General features: G+C 37.8%; 1 protein-coding gene across 1 annotated transcript in view; it reads left to right on the top strand.

The window, feature by feature from the left end:
* The window catches only part of KCND2 (potassium voltage-gated channel subfamily D member 2), a 290,461-nt gene that overhangs the window by 78,367 nt on the left and 193,134 nt on the right, over positions 1–18,960 (top strand). The gene's annotated exons all lie outside the window — the stretch shown is intronic.

Here is an 18,960-nt window from a genome sequence, read left to right as displayed (position 1 = left end):
TCATCAGTCATATTTCTTATGCTCAGTAAAACACAGTACACAAACCCACATGTTAGAGTTGCCTAAAGGTTTCTAGATTCAAAAGAGCATAATTACTTCAGTGCTACATAAGCAAATAATTAATCTGACCTGAACTTCAAGGCCAGCTGACTTGATACCTTTTTGTGCTGCAAAAACACACCACCGTTGCTTATCAGATGCACCCACGGTGCCATGCAGAGCTATGTGGACCTACATTCTTGTGTAAAGTTCACCCAAGTAGACCTAACGTGGCAGTGGTTTATGCAGTTAAGACACGCAAGTAAATTTAGAAATGCAAGAAAACTTAACTCTCATCCTGTTCTAGGCATCTGCATGGGATTGAAATTCATAGCCTGGTAAATGTTACATGGATGTATAAAAGTCTGTGATCCCTTTTGAGCATGGATAATTGAATCACTCTTTCCTTTTAAAACTTCAGAGCACAAAAGGGATGGATACAGTCTGTATGCATTTGCCTAATGCTCTGGTTCTGGTCGTCCAAAGAATAAGGTTTGGACTCCCAGGCTCAAGGATTTTCTTATCCTTTATTTCCGGCTTAAGAAAGAAATAAGAGTTCCTTTGGCACAGTAGAATACAGTGTTTCTAAAGCTAAAGAAAGAGTGAATGCCAGGAATGTCCATCTTTTGAGACATTATCCTATATCTTCTGGTGTCAAGTACAGTGAAATCCAAACCAAATGTACTTCTTCCCAGACAACTCATTTTTTTCCCCTCTCAATGACTGGTGTTAGCTGATTGATATTTTGATAAACATGTGAACTTTTTAATAAATCTGGCACATTAAAAGGTTTTTCAGAGACTGAAGGGGTGATATAATCATAGTTGTAATATTACATTTCTCTGCAGTAAATGGTTCGTGTCTTCCACTTTAATCTGTGCAGAAAATTTATGTCAGTTTAAGTGAACAGCTCATTTGTAGCTGAAAGTAAAATAAAGCTGAAATAAATGGCTAGTAAATTGTAATAGTCACTTACAGAAAGTAAGACAGACTCTTCTAAATGGAAAATATTTTGTTCCAATAATATTCAGAAGGTTCAGCACCATAAGGTTAACTGCTTTACCAGGGGCTAAAGCAGAGTCAAGCCAGCTCTGTTTTGTCGTAAACTGGATCATTGGTGGAGTGATTGAGATGCATGATATAAATTAGATTTCGGCATCTTCTAGCATTCATTACTTCTGGTTAAAGAGCTCCTCTTGGGGTCTTTCTGAGTTTTGTAGAACCTTAGCAGAAGAATACAGCAAAACCGCAGGGGGAATAAGTAATAAAATGTAATTCCTCTGACTATATAAACCTGGACTCAAAATGGATTTGAAGATCACTCGCAGTGAAATCTAGCTGACGTCCAGGGTATTGACACTTGTAGTTCTAACTCGAAGTGTTGTTCTGAAAACTGTGATGTAAAAGCTACACCAAGGCAGCAGTTATAGGTACTCATAAAAATACACACATCTCTGTGGACTTCTAAAGGTGTTAAATAGTTCTGTAAGAAATGAGTAGCCAGGTATATTGTTGGTCACCAATCTAGTATTAGTTCTTTTCTTTTTTTTCTCACACAGGTCATCAAATTTATTCCCTGTTCTGCTTCATTGTTACAATCATTAATCAGGTGTAAATTCCTGGAAAATGTAGTCCCATCAGACTCTACAGCAAAACTCCATTGATGTTTGTGGATCAGAATTTTGTGCTGAGGCACACGCAGAGCCATGTTTTAGCATGAGAAAGAAATACAGAGTTGGACTGTAGAACAAAACCATCCATTGGATGATTTGCATGTTCCCTCAACCCTGGAAGCTAACAATACTGTGTGAATCAAATAAATGATAAATTAAAATTAACAGACATTTAGTTTACTAGTACCACAAAAAAATACATTAAAAACCATAACTTTTTTATTAGTAAAAGCACTAAGCTTCTAAATGGTGCACACTCATATCAAACACCTGGTCTAGTTATCTAAGTTAGTCCTGCTCTTCAAATATCAGTTCTGTACACTTTCATCTTAAATGTGGGCATTTAGATAGCTGTGGCTATATTGTGTGGGCATATATTTTTATCTGGACTGAAACTACGACTTGAAGAAAGAGATTTTCCTATAATGAATTAGCAACTCTGCAAAGTTAATAATAATTCATTAAATGTGAAATTATATATGCAGTGCTGGTGTTTTCAATTTCTATAACTATTTTTATACATAGAATTACAGAAAACTTTATACTGGTAACTAACTGAACTGGGTACTCAAAAAATTCATTGCAAGAACAGATTTTCTGTTTCTGAAAGCTAATTCATAGACAAAAAGTAGTAGAATTAGTGGAAGAACTGATGAACTCTTTTCCTGTTCTGCTGTGCCTCTTGTTTGGATTTTCTAACACGTTAAGTTGTAATCTCTAATTGAAACTTTTTCTGTTTTGGGGGCATTCACAATGTATCTTTCTCTCCTGCATGGATCTTCTCATGGCTAATTCAAGGTTAATTCACACTCCAATCACTCCCTCAGTGGATATATTAATAGGTTGTTCATATTTAGAGTAGGTATTTTAAAAAAATGTGAAGAACTTGTTATACTTGATATCATTATTTCTCCATCAACTTTGGTAGACTTTGGACAATGGGTTCAAACGTTGATTAGGAATTGACAGATACATTCGGGATTATTACAGCAAACCCTTTCTTACAGAAACTGCCAAAGAAATGCAAAAGTGAGGACAATCTGAAAATTACAGAAAGATTAGGGTTTTCTTCAATGTTTGCCTAAAATGGAATTAATCAGTAAAACCAATCTATGGTTCTTCAAACTGAATAATCAGTACTTTATGAGTAGTTAGCCTGTGGGGGCATCAGTGTCTCCACAGGCACAGACACAGGAGGTGACAGCTTCAGTGTCTAGCTGACCTGAAAACCTCATGAGCAGAGCAGTGTGATGAGCCACCGGCTTTCTAGCGTCAGACCTGCCACGTGCTTCACCTGCAAAATGCTTCCAACTGCTCACTGAAGCCAGTAGATATGTGCAGGCTTGTGGCATCCCACCAGGCTCTGGCTATGCCTGCCACCACAATCATAACATAATTGTGACACAGCAAATCTGGTCTTTCAGAAGGTCTCAAGATGGCCCTCAAAATGCACTGAAATCAATGGGACTATTGTAGCCAATAAATCCCAGCTGTGACATTTTCTGAGGTGTTCCAAATTGCAGAGAAGGATTTTTCTGTGTCATTTCTACTTTTTCCTCCATCAGGAAGCAGGTGTTTTCAGGAAATCAAGAAAATATTTCAGGTATTTAAAATTGAATTGTGTCTCACTGAAATTTAAAATTGTCAATATATGAAAGCAGAGCTGAAAATGTGATTATCATTCGAAGAATAATGTGAGTCTGGCCTCTTTTAAAGTAAAGAAAGAATGCAATTACTACTCCCATGTCTCTTAAATGTAATACGTTTGCAACGTATACAGAATATAGCTCAGAATAAAACCAACTTAAAAAGTAGAATTTATTCTTCCACAATTTCCATGTTTGTGTAAAATATATCAGTTTTTTACAAACAACAGAAATTTCAATGGCAACTTGTTTGTTTTCCAAAGCATGTACACATTTCCTTAATGAATACCAAAGATGAAAGTAGTCAGGAATAGAACAGACCTTAAATCATTCTCCTAATGACAAATCAAAGTTTAAAGAAACTATGGAACAGCTGAAGGTTATCTCCAATCACCCTTATCTCTGAAAAAGTGATTAAATCTCTGACATAAACTCTTAAATCTCCTTGAAAATTTAGAGTTGGATACACACCAAACTACATTAAAAAACCCTTACTGCTTATTTTCAGACAATTAATACACATTGACTTCAGTTAATAATTATATTCTACTCATGTATATCTGCCTTCTCACACTAATGAAGTTTATCATCACAAGAAGGGTTGAGCAAAGAATTGATTTCTTTTGTTTATTAGCCAAACTGCAAAATAGACAAAAAAATATTTTCAGCTTGACTGAAATATTTATATGACAATAATTGAAAGTTTCACTGATTTTGAGTGAGGTTCATACCATCATTAATTGATGGGTTTTTTTAAAAGGGGAAATTTTTGAGTGAAAAGTTAAAGTATTTGTCATATGTTTTACAGGCAGCTGTTTTCACATAATTCATTTTTACTTTATCTTTAAAACACACCTTTTCATCTGAAATAATTAATCCAAAATCAGAAAAAAAATCACAATTTTACCAGAGGGACAATTAAAGAAATACAGTTCCTTCTTTACAGATGGAGAAATGAAGTACAGAATAGATTGCCTTATTCGAAATTTGATGGTATGCCGGTTGTCATCGTCTGATCTGTTACATTAGTTGATCATCTTTAAATTTTCAGAGTACATAAAGAAAAACCCAACAACAGACACAAAGAAAAAAAAAAAACAAAACAGAAAGAAAGAAAGAAAAAAACCTAATTTTTATGATACTGGATTTGGTCTTGCCAAATAGAAGTGGGAGGGAAGATCAGTGCATACAGACATCTGAGAAACTGGCAATTTATTTCCTTTCTTACCCATTATGAAAAGTTCCAAGTCAGTATCTTCAGCAGAGCAGGAGTACCTACTCCTTTCAAGTGTGGCAGCTGGGAAAAAGGTGAATTGTTCAAAGGTGCTCCTCTCCCCTTATATTTCATCTTAATTCATTTATCCAGTGAGCAGAAAGCTTTTATGCTTGGTGGCCAAGTGTTTGCTGTGTAGGGAGAGAAGTGCAAGCAACAGTCAGACTTGTCTGTCCCAGCTGCAGTGGTGTGCAACCCTCCTCCAGCCTTTTCAGCCTGATGTAGCCAAAGCCTCTAATGGTGCATAATTGTGCCCTTCTTGGGATTGTTCACCTGACATTTTAAAAAACGCACACAGGAACCTCATGAAGATTTCCTTTATTTGTCTCAGTAGTTATTGACTCTGTTCCTCTTTATGATGATGTAAATCACTTTTCTGAAGGGAGTTACATTAGTGTAAAACAGCTTGGAGAGGAAAATCAGAGTTGTTCCATTTCTGGAAAACAAACAATATTATTTCTCTCTAAATGAGTAGGAAGGCTTTTACGCATTGATCCAAACTTCTGTAAGTCTCACCTTTCAATATTACTGTATATATAAAAATAGGAAGGCAATACAGTCCTAATCTACAAGGAACTCGTGCAGAGCTGTCCGTCCAAAGCAGACACCATCCACAAGCAATCATTTTCTTCAAGGCATTATGGTTTTACCCCTTTGGGCATGAGATACCCCTATCGGAGAGATGTTTGAGATCCTTTTCAGTCCCAAACAGATAAACCATGCATGTGCAAAAGACTACCTCATGTGTAAAGCAGATGAGTCCAGCTGAACCCATACCCATGATATACAGATTTGTTTATTCGGGCTTTATGCACAGGGAGATAGTTACTATATTTCGGGATTGGTGAACAGCTGGAAAAGCAGCAGGTTGCCACAGACATATGGGGAAAGAACAATTTCATATGTTGTTGGTATAATGCACGGGGTTCAGCTCAGATGCAGTGTTAAATGGGACATCTGAACTTTAGGACCAGGAAGACAGAATGGGGTTTGGGACTGAGGCCTGACCCCTTTGGGCATATGCCTTTAAATGTTAGTGTCCATTTCATCAGCAACTTCTCACTATTTTCAGTAACCTCATCTGGGCTATTCATGTGAATAATGTGAACAGGCTATCACCCTAACTTGATTAGTTTGCACCTTCAAGGTAATTAGCTCCTTATGTTCCTTTGCTAGAGGCAATGTGTGTTATATTCCAGGCAGCTACACAGTTGTCTTCCCTTCTGTCCATACCCCCTTTTAGGTTACTCGGGAAGATAAATTGTGCTCTAGAATTATTGCTGCTCTGCTCTGTAGAGAAATAGGTTAATGAAAGTATACTTTTAGGGGAGAAAAACAAGAGGTATCTGAAGTACAACTAGAAACTACTACAAATCTGTTTGCTCCTGCTTATATTTTTTGAGATTCTCTTTTTCTGATGTCTACTTCTCATTTAAATTCTTTAGTTTCACAGACACCCTTTTTCATTGGTAATGGTTGAGAAACAATATAAAATTATAGGTTGGTAAATACTAGGACTCAGTTTTAGGACCTAAGGATTTAATAAGTTAAAACCTTGCTTCTGCTTGGGTTTTGACTTTGATAAAAAAATTACAGATTCATTTATATAGCTGTTTGTTTATTCTATTATACCCTCTAAAAGAGTCTTTCACTTTATATCCTTCCAGGTATGAAATGCTATAATTTAGTACTGAGGCTATTTAAAATAGTTGTTGTGCTATGGTTACTATGTTATGTGGCACAGAAACAGAAAATTCTGTTACAATACAAATTGCAGGGGTAGGGCAACTTCATTTTGCTTTCAGGGTGAACAGTATGGGTAGGTCACCTATAGATGCATAAAGGAAGCATTACAGCTATTATAACAGTCACTGGATTACAATTTCTCAAAAATTACATTAAGAAGCAAATTAGGGGGTGTCTTCTAAAATGTTGTGATTTAATAAGATAAGATATCTCAAAGTGAGGTCATTCTCACTGGGAATGACAATACCAGTATGTTAAAGGGAAGGTCAATTTTATGTAATGTTAATCATATAAATCCCTCAAATATGACTGTTATGGTAAGTCATTTTATGGGTCTTAGCATTGTATGACCTTTATTTGTATTAGCATTATAACTAAAAATCCATCAATAGAGCATAAAAAGCTCATCTTCTATCCTTTTATTTTATTAGTTTAAGGGTTTGGGGTTTTTACCAGATATTGTACACCATAGACTCAATGTAAAACATGTCTTACAGGATATTTTCTTCATGAGATTGCCTTTTATAGTACAATCAGGTAAAAAAATGGAATTCCTAGATTTGGTTTTGAAGTGAAAGAATTTTTCAAGGAAAACTACTCAACTCCCTGCTTGATTGTTATCCCATATTATGCCAAATGAGCATAATGCACCCATTCCTAGAAATTGTTTTGAAAAGAGCTTAAATCCTTGCAATAATATTTCTGTGGGGCTTTATTGAGGAGACTGTTATAAAAACAGCATGAAAGCATAACTGTTGGTTACTTTGTTGACATGAGTAAATAACTGTAGATGTTCTTCAAAATACTGTAAAAAGATGTGAAGGGCAAAAGCAATTTTAAACTACAATTTTCATACAATTTTTCTAGTATTTTTTTGGAGCATATCTCTGTAGATTTTTCACAGAGAACAGGAAGTCCAGAACATCATAAAATGTTTTGACAGTAGATTTTTATCTGGGAAGTCTTCTAGGAAAATTACTCAAGACACACATCTAAACAATGGTGAAGATCAAGTCTAAATTACTGCATATTTTTCACTGTGGTTTTCATGCATGCAACAAAATCTTTTTTTATCTTGAGTGAAAAATTGGTATAGCTACGGAGTGTAGATTTCTTTTTTTTTTTTTCCCCTGAATGGTATGATATCCTCTGAACTCTAAATGACAGTCATTGTTATGATGTTATTACTATGCACACCATGAAGAGTGCCAGGCAGCAAGTAAAAAACATGAGGACCAGACTTTAGTGGTGCAATTGAGACATACTTGCCTGTGAAGTCAATGGATTGCCAACATTTTACACTCTCTGGGAATCTGGCCCTGAATTCCTGGTCCTCAGGGAGATCATACTCTCAAACTAAAAAACCACAACAGATGAGTGTGATGAATATCCCTAAATAACAGAGAAAATCAAGGATTACAGTAACGTATCACTATGGACTACATGGCTTAGTTAACAATCCTGGGAGCTCACAGGAGAAAGTCATGCTGGATTTTAAGATGCTTTTATCAAGGGTAAATTTCCCTTCCCATGGCAAGACATATTGGTTTAGATTGGCTTAAATAATTTTTCTTTAGATGTATGCAATTTTTCTGTTGTTTTCAGTCTTCTTCCTTTGTTTTCTTGAAGTCTCAGTCCATTCTTTGTCTTTCTATCTCTTCCTGTGCCCATTGTTGTCTCTTTCCTCATGATACCTGAGATGAAATAGAAGGGTGAGTCAGGGTAGGGAGCATGACAAGGCTCTGAATGCACAGCCAGAAGAGAAGAGTGCTTCTCAAATAGGATCCAAAAGGCTGGATGTGTCTCATGTCTGATATAAGCTATGGTAACACTTCATTTTTCTCTTCTTTAGATGTGAAAAGATGTATCAATAGTTTATTACATTATTTAATCATTAGGCACAATTCCAGATGACCACATCTTTCTTTTTCCCAAAAATAATCAGCACAACTTTCTGCTGTAAATACAGGAGATAAATTGGTGGTTGTAGCTATTTTCCCTCATAGTGGAGCAAATAATAAGGCGTAAGGCTTTTCCACCTCTGTCCCCTTACGGGAAGACTAACACTATGAGCCTTCAGGTTTCTAAGGTCATAAATCACCTAAATAGGAAACCACACCCATGTTTTTCCTAATTTATCATATTGTCATTTATTATAGATACCCTTTCATCTAAACTAGCATTATATCTTGCTTATCTTCTTAAGGCGACTCTCTCGATTGCTGTTAAGCATCTTGCATTTCTGCATTTACTCTTGGGTCTTCTCACATCCACTTCTCCAGCTTCGTCATTCCCACCACTCCTCTCACCTCCTGTCTACTGCTCCAGTGCTTCCTTTCTGCTGGTCCCACCTCCATATTCAGGTTGAATAATATCACAATACTTTCAGACACTATAATCTTGTGCTGGAATGGATTTCTCAGCCAATGGCAAATTCAGCCTTTCTTGTCTCACCTAACTGTGAAGCCAGTATTAAATTCTTAGTAATTGATGCAGATCACTTGTCACACCTAAGTTACTTGTCTCTGCTCTTTGTAGCTTTGTTTTCTTCTACAGGTCCTTTTTCTTTTCTTTTTTTGCTAGTGTAAAATTTACTTAAATCATTCATTTACTTCTTATTGTGTAAACATCTGAAGGTTTAAATATAGAAAGTTTCGAGATGATTGCTTCATTTCATTTCAGGCTGCCAATAAACTGACCTCCTCCATTTCTTATTGGAATGTTTAAAAAAAAAAAAATTGCCTTGTGAATGCGCAGCCTTCTATTTTTGATTCTTAAAACAGGCTACATCAGGTCATCATTCATTTTTTATATTGATGAAAATTTCTGATTAAAACTGATAGATGATACAGTTAAATAACTTCATAAATTAGATTGGATCTGAAAAGAAACCTGTAAGCTAGAACTCTGAGCGATAGTTTTTATATTTGTTTTTTCTAAGAAATAATAGAAATACCTTTAAATCTCCAACTTTTTGAACAGTGATGGTAATTTGTAGACACAAGATGAAAACTTGAAAAAAATTATAAAATTAAAATATCTCTCTTTCTGTAAAAATAAGCAGCACAATCCTTATGTCAAAAAGTTACTTTTAAAAATCAAGGTATCAATAATCTGACTTTTTGAAATATTTTAGAAATTATAGTTTTTACACTATGTGATCTAAAACCTTTATGTCCTCTACCTAACTAGAAATCATTAAAAATCATTGAAAGTAGCTCAGTAGCAAAATACCATTTTTAAAAGTCAAATAGGTTCTCCATGGTATGTTGTACACTGAGAGAAAATGTTTTCAGGTTTTATTGTTTGTTTGTTCTAATGTAAGAAAAAAAATGCATAAATGCTGCAGAACTAGGACAAATATGTGTCTATAAATAGCAATCAGTCTCAGTGAAGCACAGCAACTTAATCTCCATTTGAAGCTATTCTGAGCACAAAGTTAGGTTGAAGGACATGAAACTTGTTTTGGTTTACACCGTCTTCCCATCGCTGTTTTCACTCCAAACATTCTCCTGTTCTCCACCTGTCTTATACTCCTCTAATCCCTCATATTTATCTCTCTGTATTTTTCTCATTCTTGACATCTCAGGTTCCTACTTTCCTTCCTCTGATGCTCAGCAGAGTAGCTTTCCCCTTGAATTTTCATCCTTCTCATCTTCTGAGAACCATATCTCTTGTCCTTAGGCTCTTTGAAAGAAGGACAGAGAAAACACTTTTTTAAAGGGTAGAAATGTGTTTTAAACTTGCTGAATCTTTCTGAATAAAATGAAATTATTTTAGCTAGAAGGACTTCTGTTACTCTTTCCTAATGCTGCTAAACCAGGTAGAGCTTCTTTATGGCACACAGGAACAAAATATATAGGAGTATAAATGAATATAGGACACAGAGTATAGGAATATGGTATATATAATATGATAGAACATAGGAAAATAAATCGACTGTTACTCGGAGCTGTTAGGTAGACACGTTGCCCTTGATCACTATGCCTCTCGTCTCAAGCTTCAGTCTACTGCAGTCCTCTGGGTTGAGTCACAGCATTCAGCAGACAAACTGTAGCAAAGAGCAGCAAGAAATGGGGCTTCCTCAGAGTTTCTTTTTGTGTCATTCCAAACTATTTTCTTAAAAGGTAGCAGAGTTTATTCTCAAAATAGAATTGGCAAGACTCCTCATCTTAGACCTCATGAACACTCTGATATCTCTCAGAGCTTAATACCCCCTAGAATATGATTTAAGTCTTCTCTCTGAGGCAATTGGGCTTAGGATGTCTGAGCCAGTCTCCAGGGAATTTAGGATGATGCATTATTATTTTCCACAGTCACCTACGCAGCACCCTGAGGTAAGATGCTGATATGTCTAATGTCATACAGGAAGGCACTGTCAGAGCTAGGATTCAAATTGTTTCCCAGTTGTATTTCTGATCCCTTCGGGCGCAGGGGGCTGTCAGTCCCAAAGACTGTTACTCGAAGTGGCCAGAGCTCCACCAGCCACTCAGCAGGAAATTGCTGTATGCATCCTGTCAGAGGCAGATAAGAAGCCGAGCAGCCCTAATGGGATCAGTGGTAGCCCACAGCTGTATGATGCTGCTTGCTGGCTGGGATGGCATGGAAAGGCAGGGAGCAGGGGTGGGTTTCTTAGTATTTTCTAAAATCTGGCTGGGTACAATTTCTATGCTGTGTCTCAAACTGATGTTCTTTTCTGAGGTTTTCAAGTCCGAGCACACTGAATAGTTTAGTATGCAACTGGACATGACTAGACAGGCTGTCTGCAGGTTGTCCTTCAGGCAGAGGTCAGGTAGTCCATGGAGCACACAAGGATTTGAGGCACCCCTGCACTCACCCATCCAGTGAAGGGCAGACATAACTAACACTGCAGAGAACCAGTATAGATTTCTTTACCATGCCTTTGTTCAAGGGAGCAAATTTGTACTTGGTTCCTGTTACATGCATCTAGAGCAGCAGATACCAAACTTACCTATATCATAGATAAGACCTGGAGTACAGAATCAGCCTCGTTTGTTAGCTTGGGAGTCCATGCTACTGCACAGAGGGAGCAAAAATGATTATGAGAACAGGAAGGCATTATCCTTCCCAAGAAACCACTCCTCCATCTTAATCTGCTACTCTCTGTATTGCTGTTTCATGGTTTTCTGCTTTTTTACTGCACCTCCATTAGGACTCAGTGCTGCTGGGAGGCCGGTGGTACAAGAAAGCAGACCTGCAGGAGGCAACAGAACCAAGAATTAGAAAGCTGGCAGGGAATAGGGATTTCACGGAGGCAGTTGCAGAGTTGGACAGTGAGGAAAAAAGAACTCATCAGCTACAAGGTTTATAAAAGAGAAATGTTTAGGAGCCAGTGACCCAGAACAAGCTGACTGATTCAGATGTGAAGAAAAGACATTAATTTATAACAGGGAATAGGCTTACTTCTTGCATTTTCTCCATGTAGGGTCCTGGTTAGATACCACACTGCCCTGATCAAAGTAGGTTTCTTGTACCCACTCTCTCTTGCAACCATTCACCCAGAACTCTTTGTGGGGAGGAGAAATGTGCTGAGAAGCAAAATGCTCCTCACCAGTATAAATGTTAACGTTGCCATGTTCTTAGTTTAACAGAATATTCAATAATTTTCAAAGCCTTAAGTATTGCTGTTAGTAGTAGATTTCATCAGGTTTTTTTCTTCTATATGTATGTTCTTCAGCTTTATGTGATTTCCCTTACAGGAAACAGGCTCTAATTTGTATGCTGCTTCTGAAGCATGACCTTGGCGTCTCTTGTGTATTGATTAAAACAGCAGAGATACCTGAGTGTTTGAGCTCTAGTATGTCATTTCAGTATTATGCCCATTTTAAACAGCTTTAATTTGATTTTTAGGTAAACATCACATCGCCAAATAGTTTCTTTGTCTGTCAGTTCAGTTTAGCCATGCAGGGCAGTTTGCAATTAGCTCATATGCTCTTCTGGAGCTCTAAAGGCACAGCTGGTGTATGCAAACAGCTGCCTGCCTGTTCTGTCTGCCAAAAAGTTGGCTCTGCACACAGACTTCATGTTCTCTTTGCTACCCTCTCCTCTCCGTCCCTCTGAAGATCTGCTGGTCTATGAAGGGGAGCTATGGTTTTGCCTTCTTTGTTGTGCACAATGTAGCAGTGGTGGACAAAAAAACGAATTGTAGATGAAGATATAAAAGCCCACAAGCTCTTCTCTCTGAAACCTTTTGCTATGACCGTTTTTCTTTTCTAAGGACAGAACTCTATACTACCCCAAGAAATGACTGCACCTTGTGGATGCAATCAAACCTTTACTAAATACCCTTCACTCATTTCTACCATGTAATTCCTTTACTTTTAACTATTATTTTTGCTGTTGTTAAGAAATACTGTGCTACACTGCCAGTGACAGAATTTGGTTCTGTTTTGCCAGTCATCCTGAGTTTTGGAAGGAAAGGTTTTTCCATGATCAGAAACATCAGTCTTATGTATAAATTTGTCTTTATCCTGCTGAGAGGCATTAGTATAGTGATTCTGGAGTGGGCAGAGATTTTCCCTCTGAACACACATGGTGGTGTATGGCAAGATGAGTCTTCTCACCAAGCCCCTTTCCATCATTTACCAGCAGTCCTGGCTAACTGGAGAGGTCCCAGTTGACTGGAGATTAGCGAATGTGACACCCATCTTCAAGAAGGGCCAGAAGGAGGACCCGGGGAACTACAGGCCTCTCAGCCTGACCTCGGTACCGGGGAAGCTGATGGAGCAGATCATCCTGAGTGCTATCACATGGCATGTAGAGGATAACCAAGGGATCAAGCCCAGCCAGCATGGGTTCAGGATAGGCAGGTCCTACTTGACCAACCTGATCTCCTTCTACGACAAGGTGACCTGCCTAGTGGATGAGGGAAAGGCTGTGGATGTTGTCTACCTAGACTTTTAGTAAAGCCTTTGACACGGTTTCGCACGGCATTTTCCTGGAGAAACTGGCTGCTCATGGCTTGGACGGGTGTACTCTTCACTGGGTTAAGAACTGGCTGGATGGCCAGGCCCAAAGAGTGGTGGTGAATGGAGTTTACTCCGGTTGGCGGGCGGTCACAAGTGGTGTTCCCCAGGGCTCGGTGTTGGGGCCAGTCCTGTTTAATATCTTTATCAATGATCTGGACGCAGGGATCGAGTGCACCCTCAGTAAGTTTGCAGATGACACCAAGTTGTGTGGGAGTGTTGATCTGCTTGAGGGGAGGAAGGCTCTGCAGAGGGACCTGGACAGGCTGGATCGATGGGCTGGGGCCAATTGTATGAGGTTCAACAAGGCCAAGTGCAAGGTCCTGCACTTGGTCCACAGCAACCCCATGCAACACTACAGGCTTGGGGAAGAGTGGCTGGAAAGCTGCCAGGCAGAAAAGGACCTGGGGGTGTTGGTTGACAGCCGCCTGAATATGAGCCAGCAGTGTGCCCAGGTGGCCAAGAAAGCCAATGGCATCCTGGCTTATATCAGAAATAGCGTGGCTAGCAGGACTAGGGAAGTGATTGTGCCCCTGTACTCAGCACTGGTGAGGCTGCACCTCGAATACTGTATTCGGTTTTGGGCCCCTCACTACAAGAGAGACATTGAGGTGCTGGAGCGTGTTCAGAGAAGGGCAACGAAGCTGGTGAAGGGTCTGGAGCAGAAGTCTTATGAGGAGCGGCTGAGGGAACTGGGGTTGTTTAGCCTGGAGAAAAGGAGGCTGAGGGGAGACCTTATCGCTCTCTACAACTGCCTGAAAGGAGGTTGTAGAGAGGTGGGGGTCGGTCTCTTCTCCCAGGTAACAAGTGATAGGACGAGAGGAAATGGCCTCAAGTTGCACCAGGGGAGGTTTAGACTGGGTATTAGGAAATTTTACTTCACTGAAAGGGTTATCAAGCACTGGAACGGGCTGCCCAGGGAAGTGGTTGAGTCGCCATCCCTGGAAGTATTTAAAAGACGTTTGGATGAGGTGCTTAGGGACATGGTGTAGTGGTGGTCTTGGTAGTGTTAGGTTTACGGTTGGACTCGATGGTCTTAAAGGTCTTTTCCAACCTATACGATTCTGTGATTCTGTGGTTCTGAATGATATCTGCAGTAAGGGAGCAGGATAAGAACCGCTGTCCTTGATGTCCTTGTGTTGCCTGAAGGGAAGATGACCAAGCTGAGGCTATTGTTTTAGCACATTATAAGCCTGTGAAAGAGAAAGTTGAGAGAATGAAGGGGGAAGAAACCTGCTTGTAAATGCCATTGTCCCCCAAATGTCTCAAATATACAAGGATATCCTAGAAGAACACTAATCGCATGACTAGTCTTCCAGATTTTAGTGGGGCCACTGATGCTCAAAATGAAATATGCCCTTAGGAGCACATCTTCAGAGTAATGCTAAGAAGCAGCATCTTCCATTGGCTGCTGGCATTCATCTCTTTCTTACCCTGTGTGCCTCCTGATAGTGCAGAAAAATGCTTTCTATGAAGCAATGATGTAATTCAGTCTCATAAAAGAACAGCCCTTGAGAAAAAAGCCACAACGATTTTACATCGCACAGAAGTGATGTATAACAACCTCATCAGTCAACATTTTAACTTTCATTTACACCACCCTGTTGCAGCAACAGTGAGGAATTTAAGCTTTAAAAATAAACTAAGAAGATGCCATATCATGACATTAAAACTGTCACTAAATTATTGCTAAAATCATGCTTTTTTATTATGCCTTTTGAACATACATGATGTGAAAAGGAATGAACAGTAGGTTAATAAGGAGAATAAAGAAAGCTCCAGCAACGAGAAGGGAGGGATTATGTAAGGGAACACTATGCACCCCATGAAATGGCCGTGTATCTAAGATATTGATCTGTTGCAGACAGTACGGGCTGACCCTGTTCACTGGGTGAAGCTGAAATGGAAAATTGAACTGTGGCTTTGGGATCACAGGGGTAGCCAAAGGCCACCCGCCACTCAGGAACTGCCAATGCATATTCCCATGCTGCCGTAATCCATGGCTAGCTGCTTTCTGTCACCTAGATAGGATCTTTACACTGCTGCAAATGCCTCTTTCAGTGGAACATCTTCCTGAGGATTTTTCTGAAACATATTGTGTCTTTTGGTCACATCTTGTATGTTGTTTAAAATGATGCAAGGAAATAAAGCATTTCGGACATTGAACTTATTTTTTCTGGTTTATAAAGAGCATGTATATCTGACTATGTCCTATACTGAATTCCTGCTAGGAGTAAATACACCATGACAAGCAGACTTGAGCCAAAATAGCAGGATAAGGGCTTGGACTTCAGGTTTTCTTTAACATCCTGTGCTGATCACATCACTGGTCACAGATTAGTATGGTATCAAACCGTCTAGCAGTGCTTTTCACAAAACTGCAAGATAGCTCAGATGTAGAAGTCTGATTTTATTTTCATCAGGATAAATGGCTTTTTAAGAATTTTTCAGTAACAGTCTTGTTTGCTAATTAAAAAGGGAGGATTCTATCAAATCAATTTAGAAGAATAAAATGGTGAAATCATATCCACCCTAAGTGTAGGCTATCTGTTCATCTAGACAACACACAGATTATATATGTACAACCATGCCAATAAAAGAAAACAGAAATACATGGTATCCAGCATTAAACACATGTGGCCAGAGTTCCCGCCTCTTAGCGTTGCAGGCTGTCGGTAGTTTATCCCTTTGTGCGTCAGAAGGACTTGCATCTTTATAAACTGAAACCACATGCGCACACATACATATATGCTTCTTTTTTTCTCTCTTCCTATTTATACCCCTTAGATTCTTTGAAGTAAAAGGTCTGATCTTTTATTATATCAAGCATGAATGTATCTCCTATATTTAGCACCCTGAAAAAAACTATTTGCACAGGTGCATCCAAAACCACTCTGGCTTCTAGCTATTGTTATCTATCCTAGTTTCCTCCTAAACTGTATGGCATTGTGTTTCCCAGAGTCATTTGAATGTTGTCTGTTTCTTATTTTGTTCTTATTTCAAGTTAATTTCAGGAGTTTCTTTGGCATTATAAATGTGTTAACGCTTCCTACATATCCTGATTAGAGCCATTTGTTTTTCGTGTTCCAATGTACTGAGTCTCTAGAGCCCTGAACTTCATGTAATCCTTTACACATGTCCACTGCAAATGCAAAATTACTATTAAATCAAAATAATGTTTGTGAATATTTGCACTAGGTGCTATACACCCATGAATTGAACTTTAATAATTCACGTCTCCCCAACATATGGAGGGAAAATGGGGACATCTCTGTACTTGTAAAAAATTCTAAGCTCTTTGAAGTCTTTTGAGAGATATTTTTAGGCAAGAGCTCAGTTTCTGTCAGTCACAGGTATAAAAGGAAAGTGACTGCGTGTGTGTGTTGTGTGTGTGTATGTGTATCTGTAAACAACTATTTATTTAATAGTTCTTAATTTCTCAGCAATATGGATTACTGAGATATTGATTATCAATTAGGATTATCTGTCACACAGAGAATATTCATTACTTCACAAAGATGCCCAAAGCTTCATGGGGTTTGACTCAGAATATCTGAAACTGGTTTGTATAGCTTCATCAATTAACATAAAGAAGTCAGGACTGTAGTTTCATTATGATACAGATATGATTTCAGAATACACATTACTCAGAATGGAAATAGTTGAACATGGTAGTAATTCTCAAAAAGAAAAAATGTTCAATAAATATTTCTGTTCTGGGGAAAAAGCCAAATGCTATAGTTACATTGACAGGATGAGGAAAAACATTTTCTGTTTCAATTGTAACTAGAGGTTAAACAGCAGCTACTGAAGTTAAACAATTTGAAGCTACCATCTGTAGATACCTTGCATCTAAAAGCCTTGCAATCAAGGAGGTCTCTGGATTATTACTACTGATTTTTTATTTTTCTTGGAACAAATAGAGAAATTCCATAAGAATGGAAGATAATAACTATTATATCATTATCTAAGAAGTGTAAATAAGCCAACGTGGGAGATATAAACCTAAAGAAAAAGCAATGCAACAGTGATACATACCTCAATTAATAAAGTATTAAACAAGGATAATATAATGAAAGACAATCAGAAAGAAAAAAGGAAAATTATTCCCCTCAAGCACAGTTTCATTTTAATAAGACAATTTCTGTTGATAAATTTTGTTCATATATTATATTTAAAATAGTCTAAGACAATGATTTAGCATTATTAATTATTTTGATTTGAAAAATGTGGGAATAAAAATTTACCGTAAAATGAAGAAGCTTAAGTACTAGCTAGATGACACATCTCAAATGACCATGTAGGAGGAAACTTCTGCTATTCTGAAAAGATGAGACTCATCTAATTTTAATTAATATATAGTGAAAAAATATAAAACAAAGTTTTCAGTTGACACAGAACTTAGGGTACTGGTAAGTAATGAAATAAATAGTAACTCTTATAGAAAACGCAGTGGCAAAATCCAAATATGGTCCTCAGGTGCACAGACCTATATCAAGCAATAGGTAAAGTCCTTCCATTGCTTCAGTCTGTAGTGTTGATACAATTCCCCAGTGATCCGGTGCCTGTTTGATGACTACATGAAGAATACTGATACAGAAACAGTACAGAGAAATTTCATAAAGTGTTTAAACAAGTGAAAAGCAAAATACACATTAAAAGACTGGAAAAACTCTATGTATTCAGTTTATAAAATAAAAAGTCAAGTAAGATTGTCCGTGACATGTACTGATGTTGTGGGTAACAAGCATAGGCTCTCTAATCTGACAGACAGAAATTAATTTTTCCACTGGCTAGATTTGAAGCTAGAAAAAGCTTCATCTACATTTTTAGCAAATGCTAAGGATTTGAGATGGATGTTCTATCAAAAGTACTTTTAAAATCAGGAGTAATTATTTGTTCTGAAAGACATGTCATTTGGACAAGAAGTAACCTCAGGGAAGCCCTGCAATCTGTATTATGTAAGTGGTAATGATTGCTGAGGATCTTTTGGGTTTATGATCTAGAAATTTATGAAAACCTACAGCTTGGCCAAGATACCATTACATTAGATTACATTAGATACATTACATTAGAAATCAATTTCTAATGCTAATATCTAAAAAGCCTAGAAGGTGATACTGAAGGCTAGGTAGGGGTGAACTGTTCATGTTGTTGGACATCATTAAGGAAAGAAAAATATATTCCAGGTAGTTTAATTCCTTGATGCTGAAATCTCATCATGTTTTGAGAAATCCTGTATACCTTAAACATTTTATTTTCTGTTTCTCATGCTAAAACAAGAAAAGGGAAAAAAAAATTAATTTAATTTCTAAAAATCATTTTATTCTGAGAAATGGAGGACACAGAATGGAGATCCTGTTCTCAGGGTGTATGGTGAAAGATTAACATGGCTCAGAAAGAGAGTGCCACTTTGCTGGAAGTATTCAAATTGGCATTTTTGTAAAACATCAACAACGTACAACATGGAAACCAGATACCATATTTATCTTAGGTTAAACTCTTATCAAACTCTGCAACTAGAACATTTGAAACTCTTTCTCTCTGTGTATTGATATACAATAAAACATTTTTAGAGCTTTATATAAATGGATCTC

Source organism: Mycteria americana, chromosome 1 (genome assembly GCF_035582795.1).
Source record: "Mycteria americana isolate JAX WOST 10 ecotype Jacksonville Zoo and Gardens chromosome 1, USCA_MyAme_1.0, whole genome shotgun sequence".
In the NCBI taxonomy this organism is placed as follows: domain Eukaryota; kingdom Metazoa; phylum Chordata; class Aves; order Ciconiiformes; family Ciconiidae; genus Mycteria; species Mycteria americana.
The sequence above is the reverse complement of the archived record's forward strand: the minus strand, read 5'-3'. Positions and strand labels throughout refer to the sequence as shown.